Raw genomic sequence first — 8,443 nt, forward strand, 5'->3', positions numbered from 1 at the left:
TTGTCAGGCCATCTGTAGGCAGTTTGTTTTCGCAGCGGACAGAGAGAGCCTGTCACATCTGTGCTGCGGGTGTGTGGCAGGGGCAGGGTGGCCGCCTGGGGAGGGGTGCGGGGGAGGGGCCGTCCTGCTTTTCTTCCCAGAGCACAGGAGATAAACAGTCGGGTGTGGCCAGGGCTGTTCCTACGGGCAGGGGGGCAGGCGTGATGGTCCCTGGGGAGCCTTATCATTAACATGAATTAACCGGGATGCTGTGTTCCCAGGCCAGCCCTGTTGGGGCATGGCAGTGAAGGCGACACCCTCCCAAACTCAAGAGCTGAGGAGGAGGTGCTGTGCTCCAGAGTGGACCCAGAGAGGCTGACAAACGGTCCCGCTGGTCTCTGGAGTCCAGGCAGGGCGCCAAGATGGCTGACCGCCATCCAAACCTAACCCCCCTGACCACAGGGGCCGGAGCGGCTGCTGGAGTCTGGAGCCCCTGTCAGTGGCCGGCCGGGGCGACCCTTGGCTCTCCAGTGTGGTCTGTGAGCACTGTCACAGCCCAGCTGACTAACTTCCTCCACCCTCGCCTCCTGGCTGCACTTGCTGTCCCTCTCTGCCTGCAGCACGTCTCAGCCTGTTGGGTGGTCCTCACCATGAACCGAGGCCTCAGAGAAGCGGCAGGTGATGCGTAGAGAACACTGAGGCCGAGGCTTCGGAGGGGAGCCCATCCCTTTCTGAGCCACAGCCGGATCCCAGGAAATCCAGTCTCTTCTCAGGGATGAGAATGGTCCCAGCAAGCTCCGTCAGCATTCAGTCCTTCCCTCCCCTGCCCTGCAGCAACCCCCTCTCTCCCCAGGGCCTCCTTCCTCTCAGCGGGGCGAGGTGCCCTGTCTGGCCCGGAGAAGGATCTCTTGGCCTTGAGGATGACCCCAGAGTAGGTATTGAGCAGCCGGGCCCTAGGGCGTCTGGAGGCCATGGGCCCATACCTGGAGGTGGACTAGACAGCTGGTGTGGCTCCGTACTCGCTCAAGTCCTCCTTCCCACACCCCTGCACTGCCAGACCTCTCTTCTCCCTGTGGTCATGGACACACACACAAACTGCTTCTGGAGAGAATTAGAGCCCTTCACAGGAGGCGGCACAGCTGGGATCGTACCTCAGCTTTCTGAGTGAACGTGAGCAAGTTAAGGAACAGTTCTCCGCTTCCATTTCTCCATGGGTAAGGTGGGTGTGATGGTCTCAGTCCAGCTCTAAGTGAAAAGCAAGTCGAACTATAGCTCTGCCTCAAGGGCCAAGGAGACGGCCTCGGCCCGACGGGGTGGGTGGCAGCAACGGGGTGAAGCTGGGCAGAGCCCACTCCTCCAGGGAGAGCCTGGGTAGGGCAGGTGGCAGGGTGCCCCAGCCCGTTCCCTTGCCTGTGGGTGGAGATGCAGGACCACGGGGCACAGAAGCTGCCAGAGCTGAGCAATCATGACATGAGGCCCCAGCCTTGGTGAGTCAGGACTCCCAGGGGCTCGCTTCCCTCCTGAACGCATTGTCTGCTGGGTTTTGGTCAAAGGCCAGACCGGCCTGCCGGCCACAGCCCTTCACCATCCTCTCAGACCAGGGGGCAAGACCGGCTCTGCAAAGACAGCGTGGAAGCCAAGCGTGGTCGGGGCTGGTGTCCTTGTCAGCATTCCTACTTGTCTTCTCTGGGGCCACATCGATGTCCCTTCTGCCTTGAACCACCCCACAACCTCCCAGCTGCCTCAGTCCCTCGGACACGCCTTTCGAGCCTGTTGGGAGAGGCTTTGCCAGGAAAACAGTGTCCAGGACGGGCAGGAAGTCACAGACGGGGCTCTGGAGACCCTGGTACCTGGGCTGGGTCACCATGGAGGAGGGAAAGGCTCCAGGTCACGGTGGCTTCTTGCTCTGAGGGCCACACCACCTCTGTCTCCCTGACTGCCTAGGCATGGGGGTGCTGGGGGGCATCCTCTCGTGTCCTAGCCGCCCAGGCCGTGCTCGGGGGGCTCCCAGTTGGTGTCCCGGCTTCAGGACAGCTGTGGCGGGTGGAGAAACTCGTGGGACTGCTGGGAGAAGAAAATATAAGAGGAGGCCTTTAAAAAAAAACCCTCTCTTACCTAAAAGGAGGTAAAGCAGAGAGGGAATGTGCGCGCGTGTGCACACGTGCTCAGAGAGGAGGAACAGAATGTAGCAGATCACTCTTCCTCTCCAGTACACCCACGTACTCACCCCTCCCTCACCCCTGACCCCTCGCTTCCTTGTGAAGGCCGGGACGCTAATTGTGGGGTGCGTCCAGGGAGGGCCACGCCTCTCCAGCAGGCCGAGCAGGATCTGGTGAGAGGGTAGGGCAGGCCGGGAGCCCAACTGTCGGACCTTCCGTCTCCTCCAGCTTTTCTCCCTGGGAGCCAGCCCTCCTCTCTCTCTACGAGCCCTGGGCCTCTGGCCGCTAGGCTTCCCAAGCAGCAAAGGTTAATCTCAATATTGCTGTTACTCAGTAGTATTTCCCATGCTGATTTAGATTTGAAGAGTTTTCATCCTCTCCAGCATACTTTCACCTCTATTATCTTATTTTTATGCTGATAATAAGGCAGGTGTTTTTGCCCCACCCCACCCCCATTGTACAGTCAAATTGAGGCACAGAATGATCTGCCTAAGGTCACAGAGCTGGCTAATAAGCAGGTGGACTGGTGGAGACTGGGTGTGTTATCAGCTGGGCCTGTGCCATGGGCCTTAACTCACCCCTGCCCTTTCCTGGTGCCCCTGGCACTCCAGATGCAATCTCCCTGAACCCCAACATTTTCTTCTCTTATAGGAACGGGCCCAGGCATGGACATTCCCCCCTCTCTCACTTCATGTTTGAAATCTTACATAGTAGGGGCTCTGTGAATGAGACAGGCAGTCCTGGCCCTCATGGAGCAGACCACCCAGCCAGGCAGACAGACAGACAGACACAGAATGAGGCTGTCAGAAGGGACAGGATGTGCAGAGAACAAGACCAGAGGGTGGAGGGTGCCTAGGGCCATGCGGTCTCACTGCTCACCCCCAAGCATTTAGGCACAGCTCTGCCTCGCAGAGTTGGGGGTTCTCTCCACTTACCACTGGTGAGAGCCACTGCGTATCCTGAGCATCAGACAGGTATAGCGGCTGCTGGCCGGGGCAAACTCTGGCCTGACGGTTGTTCTTGATTCCTTCTTCCCTCCCACGGACCAATAGACCAGAATGTGAATGCATTTCCAAATGTATCCTCACACCCTGCCCCGTACACAAGTGCTAGGCTTCTCACACAGCTGCCGGAGGTGGGCGGAGGGGGGCATGGGCCTGACCTAACAGTCCCCTTAGGCCTGTCCAGTTGCCCCAGACAATCCAGGTATCTGCCCCTGAGATTCTAGACTCTTCAAGACCCGAGCCCCGCCCTCCTGTTGCTCAGCTGGACAGGGCGCCTTGTGGCCCCGGTGATGAGCGGCTGTTGTCCCTCCCTGTGATGACGAGAGCAGATCCCTCTGAGAGGCTGAGTCTGACTCAGCTGTGCTCTCAGAGCATCTTGTTAGTCATGCCTGGGGCCTTCCTGGAGCAGGTGGCCCCGCTGGGGCCAGAAGGGATGCTGCTGGTGGTAGGTGGAACACTGTGGAAGGAACATGGGCCCAGTGACTCCCAGAAGAAGAGGAAAGCTGCGTCCAGAGCTCAGATCCACTTTTTAAGGGAAGGTGTGGGATTCTAGTTGCTTGTATGTTTAGACTTTGACCAGCGTGGACGCTGGGTGAAGGAGCCCTATGTATAGGGCCTCATCTGACTCTGCCCGACATGTTCTCAGCCTTTGGGGAGAACTCAAGGCCTCAGTTGTCTGGCTGGGGTGTGAGGTGTGGGCAGCCGGAGCAGTTGCTGGGTTGCTGAATGGACAAGAATGCAGGCTTTCCTGGCACCAAGGGGACTGTAGCCACCAGACAGGTGGAGAGAGGGTGACTTTTTGCTGGGGTCATGACAGCAAGGCATTTTTAGCTTACTCTGCCTTCCAGAAAGGTGCCCTGTGTAAACCAGAGCGCAAGGCAGCACAGGTGGGTGTCAGGGCAGCCCTCTGTGGGTGGCAGCGAGTGGAGCCAGAGGGGCCTAGGCCTCAGCGGCCACGTGGCCTTGGGCAAGTCCCTTCCTCTCTCTCCCTTGCTTTCCCGATTTATAAACAGGGATATTGACTAGAAGGGTTTGGGTTGTATTCCCACTCTCAGTGTCTTGACTTAGGCTGTGCAAGGCAATAGGAGATGAGGGGGCAGTGACCCCTCTTGGTCATAAAGCTGCGACTCTCCGAGCATCTTCCTAGTGGTGGCCTCCAGCCAGGACGGAGTGTCAGCTGCGAGCAATTTTATTAGAAGGATTTTCAGAGAGTCCCCTACCCCTAAATATTGCCTCCTGCAGCCTGCCTGAGCTCTGGTTGTCTGTAGAAGGCCCCTGTTGTGTAGATACATAACTTGGGAAGATTCTAATGGTCTAATGGTCACGATTCTAATCCTTCTAATGGTCACTTCAAGGGAGAACTAGAAAGGAAGAGCCCTGAGGCAAGGCAGTAGGGGAGTTTTTATGACACTGGGCGAGGGGCAAGGCCCAGAGTATCACTTGGGTAGCGCAGGGCACCCCAGGGCGAGGCAGGTGGCCGGCTTCACCTGCTCAGCTTTGCTGGGGCTGGTCCTGCAGGGGCAACCCATGCAGAACAGGAGCCTGCGGGTCCCACGTGGACTCTGGTGGCTCACGGAGGAGGTCGGCCTTCTCGATCTCTCTTCTTCTCTTCGCTCTTGACTTCTGTGCTGGGCAGCTGCTGGGAATATCATCAAAGAGATCACAGAGCCATGGATTTGTTCCCCCCTGATGCTCCTAGCTTCCCCCAGGTCATGTCATGGGGCTGCAAGCCCCACGCCCAGAAAATAAGCCATCCCCTTTGGCAATCAAACCAGGTGAGCTCGACGGTGCGATTCATTGAAGTCATTCCCCCAAACTTGAAAATACTCAAAAGCGCATTACATTTTTAAAATACAAATTTGTTCATGGAATTCTAAAAAGAAATCACATGATGGAGAGTTTAGGTTAGGAAAACTGGCACTTTCTCATGCTTTATGTCTGTCTTAAATGTTATTTTTTCACAGAGGCGTCCCTAACTATCCTATCTAAATTAGATCTTTTGTGGCCCTGCATTTTTTAATTGAAGTATAATTAATCTACAGTGTTCTATTAGTTTCAAGTGTACAATAGAATGATTCAGCAGTTCTGTACATTACTCAGTGCTCATCATGATAAGTGTACTCTTAACTCCTGTCGCCTGTTTCACCCGTCCCCCCCCACCCATCTCCCCTCTGGTAACCATCGGTTTGTTCTCTGTCGTTTTTTATTTGTCTCGTTTTCATTGGTTTGTTCATTTGTTTTGTTTCTTAAATTCCACATATGAGTGAAATCATATGATATTTGTCTTTCTTTCTCTGACTTACTTCACTTAGCATAACACTTTCTAGATTCATCCATGTTGTTGCTAACGGCAGGATTTCACTATTTTTTATGGCTGAATAATATTCCATTATGTATATATGATGTATATAATACACACACACACCACTTCTTTATTCATCCATCTATCAGTGGATACTTATGTTGCTTCTGTATGTTGACTATTGTCAACAATGCTGCAATAAACATGGGGGTCCTTATACCTTTTTGAGTTAGTTTCTGTTTTCTTTGGGTAAATACCCAGTAGTGGAATTACTGGATCACCTGGTAAATCTATTTTTAAAATTTAGAGGAACCTCCATACCGTTTTCTATACTGACTGTACTAGTTTGTATTCCTACAGTGTATGAAGGGTCCCTTCTCTCCGCAATCTTCACTAACGCTTGTTATTTCTTGTCATTTTGAGTCTAGCCATTCTGACTTGTGTGAGATGATATCTCATTGTGGTTTTCATTTGCATTTCGCTGATGATGAGTGATGTGGAGCCTCTTTTCACGCATCTGTTGACCATTCTTATGTCTTCTTTGGAAAGATGTCTATTCAAGCTCTGCCCATATTTTAACTGGGTTGTTTTTACGATGTTGAGTTGTGTAAGTTCTTTATATATTTTGGATATTAACCCTTTGTCAGGCATATCATTTACAAACATCTCCAATGGTTTCCTTTGCCACGCAAAAGCCTTTTATTTTGGTGTAGTCCTAATAGTTGCATTTTGCTTTTGTTTTTTTGCCTCAGGAGACATATCTGGGAAAACGTTCCTATGTCTGATGTCAGAGAGATTACTGCCCATGTTTTGTTTTGTTTTTCTAGGAATTTTATGGTTTTAGCTCTCACATTTAGATCCTTAATCCATTTTGAATTTATTTCTGTGTATGGTGGAAGACAGTGGTCCTATTTTATTCTTTTACATGTAGCTGTCCAGTTTTCCCAGCACCATTTATTGAGGAGATGGTCTTTTCCCCGTTGCCTATTCCTGCCTCCTTTGTTGTAGATTAATTGACCATAGATGTGTGGGTTTATTTCTGGGCTCTCTGTTCTGTTCCATTGATCTATGTGTCTTTTTTTTTTTTTTTTTTTTAAACACACACTTAACCTGCTGTTGCTATGTGTCAGGCACTCTTCTAAGGGCTTTGCAAGGATTAACTCATTCAATCTTCGCAAAATCCTTGTCAGGCACTCCTACTTTCTCTATTTTACAGTTATGGGGAGAAACCAAGGCACAGAGAGGTCAGGAAATCCAGCCAGGCTGGTACAGCTGGCGAGTGGCAGAGCTGGGATTCGAACCCAGGCGGCTTGGCTTTTGAACCAGCGGTCTCGGCATTGTGTTCTGCTCGCCCAATCACAGCTTGCAGTGTGCTTTGTCCATGGTCTCCCTCCCCCTTTGGCAGCGGAGCTCCCTGCCCTCTCGTCCACTTTGCTCAGCAAGGTCAAGTGAATGAACAAAGGCTGAGAGAGGGGAAGTGCCCACAAGCTAACTACCCTAGACACTAATTATGATACTTTTGACAGATTGTGGATCTTCACACCATGGGTAGGAACCACTCCCGTCAGTCCCAACGTCGTCTTTGTGAGGGCGGAACGGCCAGCTGTGCCAACACACCTGGGGCAAGAGGCCAGTGAGGGGCCTCGTGCCAGTGCCTGGCTCCTGCTTGGCTGCTCCCGGCTCCTCTGTCTTGCCCTTGCCCTTGCTCACTCCCCTGCCAACTCTCTGAACCTCCTTATCTCTGTCTGCCTGTCTCATCCGCTTCTCTTGGTTCCTGTCTGTGCCTCCAGACCCTCCCCCAGACTACTGAGGTTTGAGGACACGAAATAGAAATTTTATTTCATGAACACTATTGGGCAGTGTAAAACCAACATCAGCACAGCTGGCATAAGATGTAGGCAGATGGTTACTTTGGGATCCTAAAAAGCAGTTTAAGTTGAGTTATCTGTTACGTCGTGGGTTCGGAAGCTGCTGGAATCCCGGGTCCTGTCTGACCCCTGCAGCGGTGGTGCTAAGGGGTGGCTTGGGGGGTTAGATGCCCCTAAGTTTCCATTAGTTCCAAACAAATGTGCAATAATGCCAAAAATGGTGTGTTTGCTACGAAAATGTAACTACCCAGGGAATGCCTACACCCCATTTCTACCCACTGCCCATAAGCTGCCCACCCTGTGCATACTCAGGAGCCTCCAAGCCTCAGACAGGGATCCGTCTGCTCTCTGTGTTGCTCATTATCTTCCATCAAGCCTTTATAACAAGTGGGGCTGGAAGGCTCGGTTCCTTCCTTCCTTCCTTCCTTCCTTCCTTCCTTGTCCCTTGCACATGTTAACATGGTTACTGAAGATACATTCAATGACAATACAAAGTGGTAGAGGGGATCCAGAAGGCAGACTCCCTGTCACAAAGAATTTCAGAGGTGAGCTGAAGAAACAACCTGTCTGGATGAAAAGTTAAATGGCAGGGCAGGGGCTAACCGACACCACATCGGCAATAACACTAGAGGCGTCGTGATATGCCAGACGCGCCCAGGACAAATATCAGGAGCTGAGTTCACAGGCAGGAGGGGTTACCCTGGCAGGAGGGCTGAAGTCAGGCTGTGTGGAAGGGTGGGTTTGTCCCGGGACAGGAGGTGAGTAGGCCATGGACAGTAGCGGGGAGGGCACTACAGGCTTGGGGTTTGGCCAGCAGAACCAGACGCACAGCCTGGGACTCTGACAAATGGCCCGGGTGGCGTGTCTGACTAATGCATCCGGGGCAGGTGGTGAGTGTGATGCTGAATATCAGGGCTGCCCACGAACCTAAAACGAAATGCCTGGAAATCCAATGGTGGCACACAACATACGAACCCATGCGAAAGAAAAACACACATGGAGCGGTTCTAAAACACATTCAGTAAGGCGTAACTACAGACTAGGGTGGTTCACAAGCGACCGGATGTGGGTGACTGTCTTGGGTCTCGACCCTGGGTACTTCCAGGCCACAGTGACATGGAGGCTGGAGAT

General features: G+C 52.6%; 1 long non-coding RNA gene across 2 annotated transcripts in view; it reads right to left on the reverse strand.

Annotated features, from left to right (window-relative positions):
- Positions 1 to 99: 99 nt before the first annotated feature.
- The window catches only part of LOC131519708 (uncharacterized), a 40,551-nt gene continuing 32,207 nt past the window's right edge, over positions 100 to 8,443 (reverse strand). The window contains exon 3 of one of the 2 annotated variants that reach the window (XR_009265746.1): positions 100 to 4,778. This is a non-coding gene — a long non-coding RNA (uncharacterized LOC131519708). Of the gene's footprint in view, positions 4,782 to 8,443 lie in introns of both variants that reach the window. The other variant, XR_009265745.1, reaches the window with a different exon arrangement.

This window comes from Neofelis nebulosa, chromosome 8, assembly GCF_028018385.1.
Source record: "Neofelis nebulosa isolate mNeoNeb1 chromosome 8, mNeoNeb1.pri, whole genome shotgun sequence".
Classification (NCBI taxonomy): domain Eukaryota; kingdom Metazoa; phylum Chordata; class Mammalia; order Carnivora; family Felidae; genus Neofelis; species Neofelis nebulosa.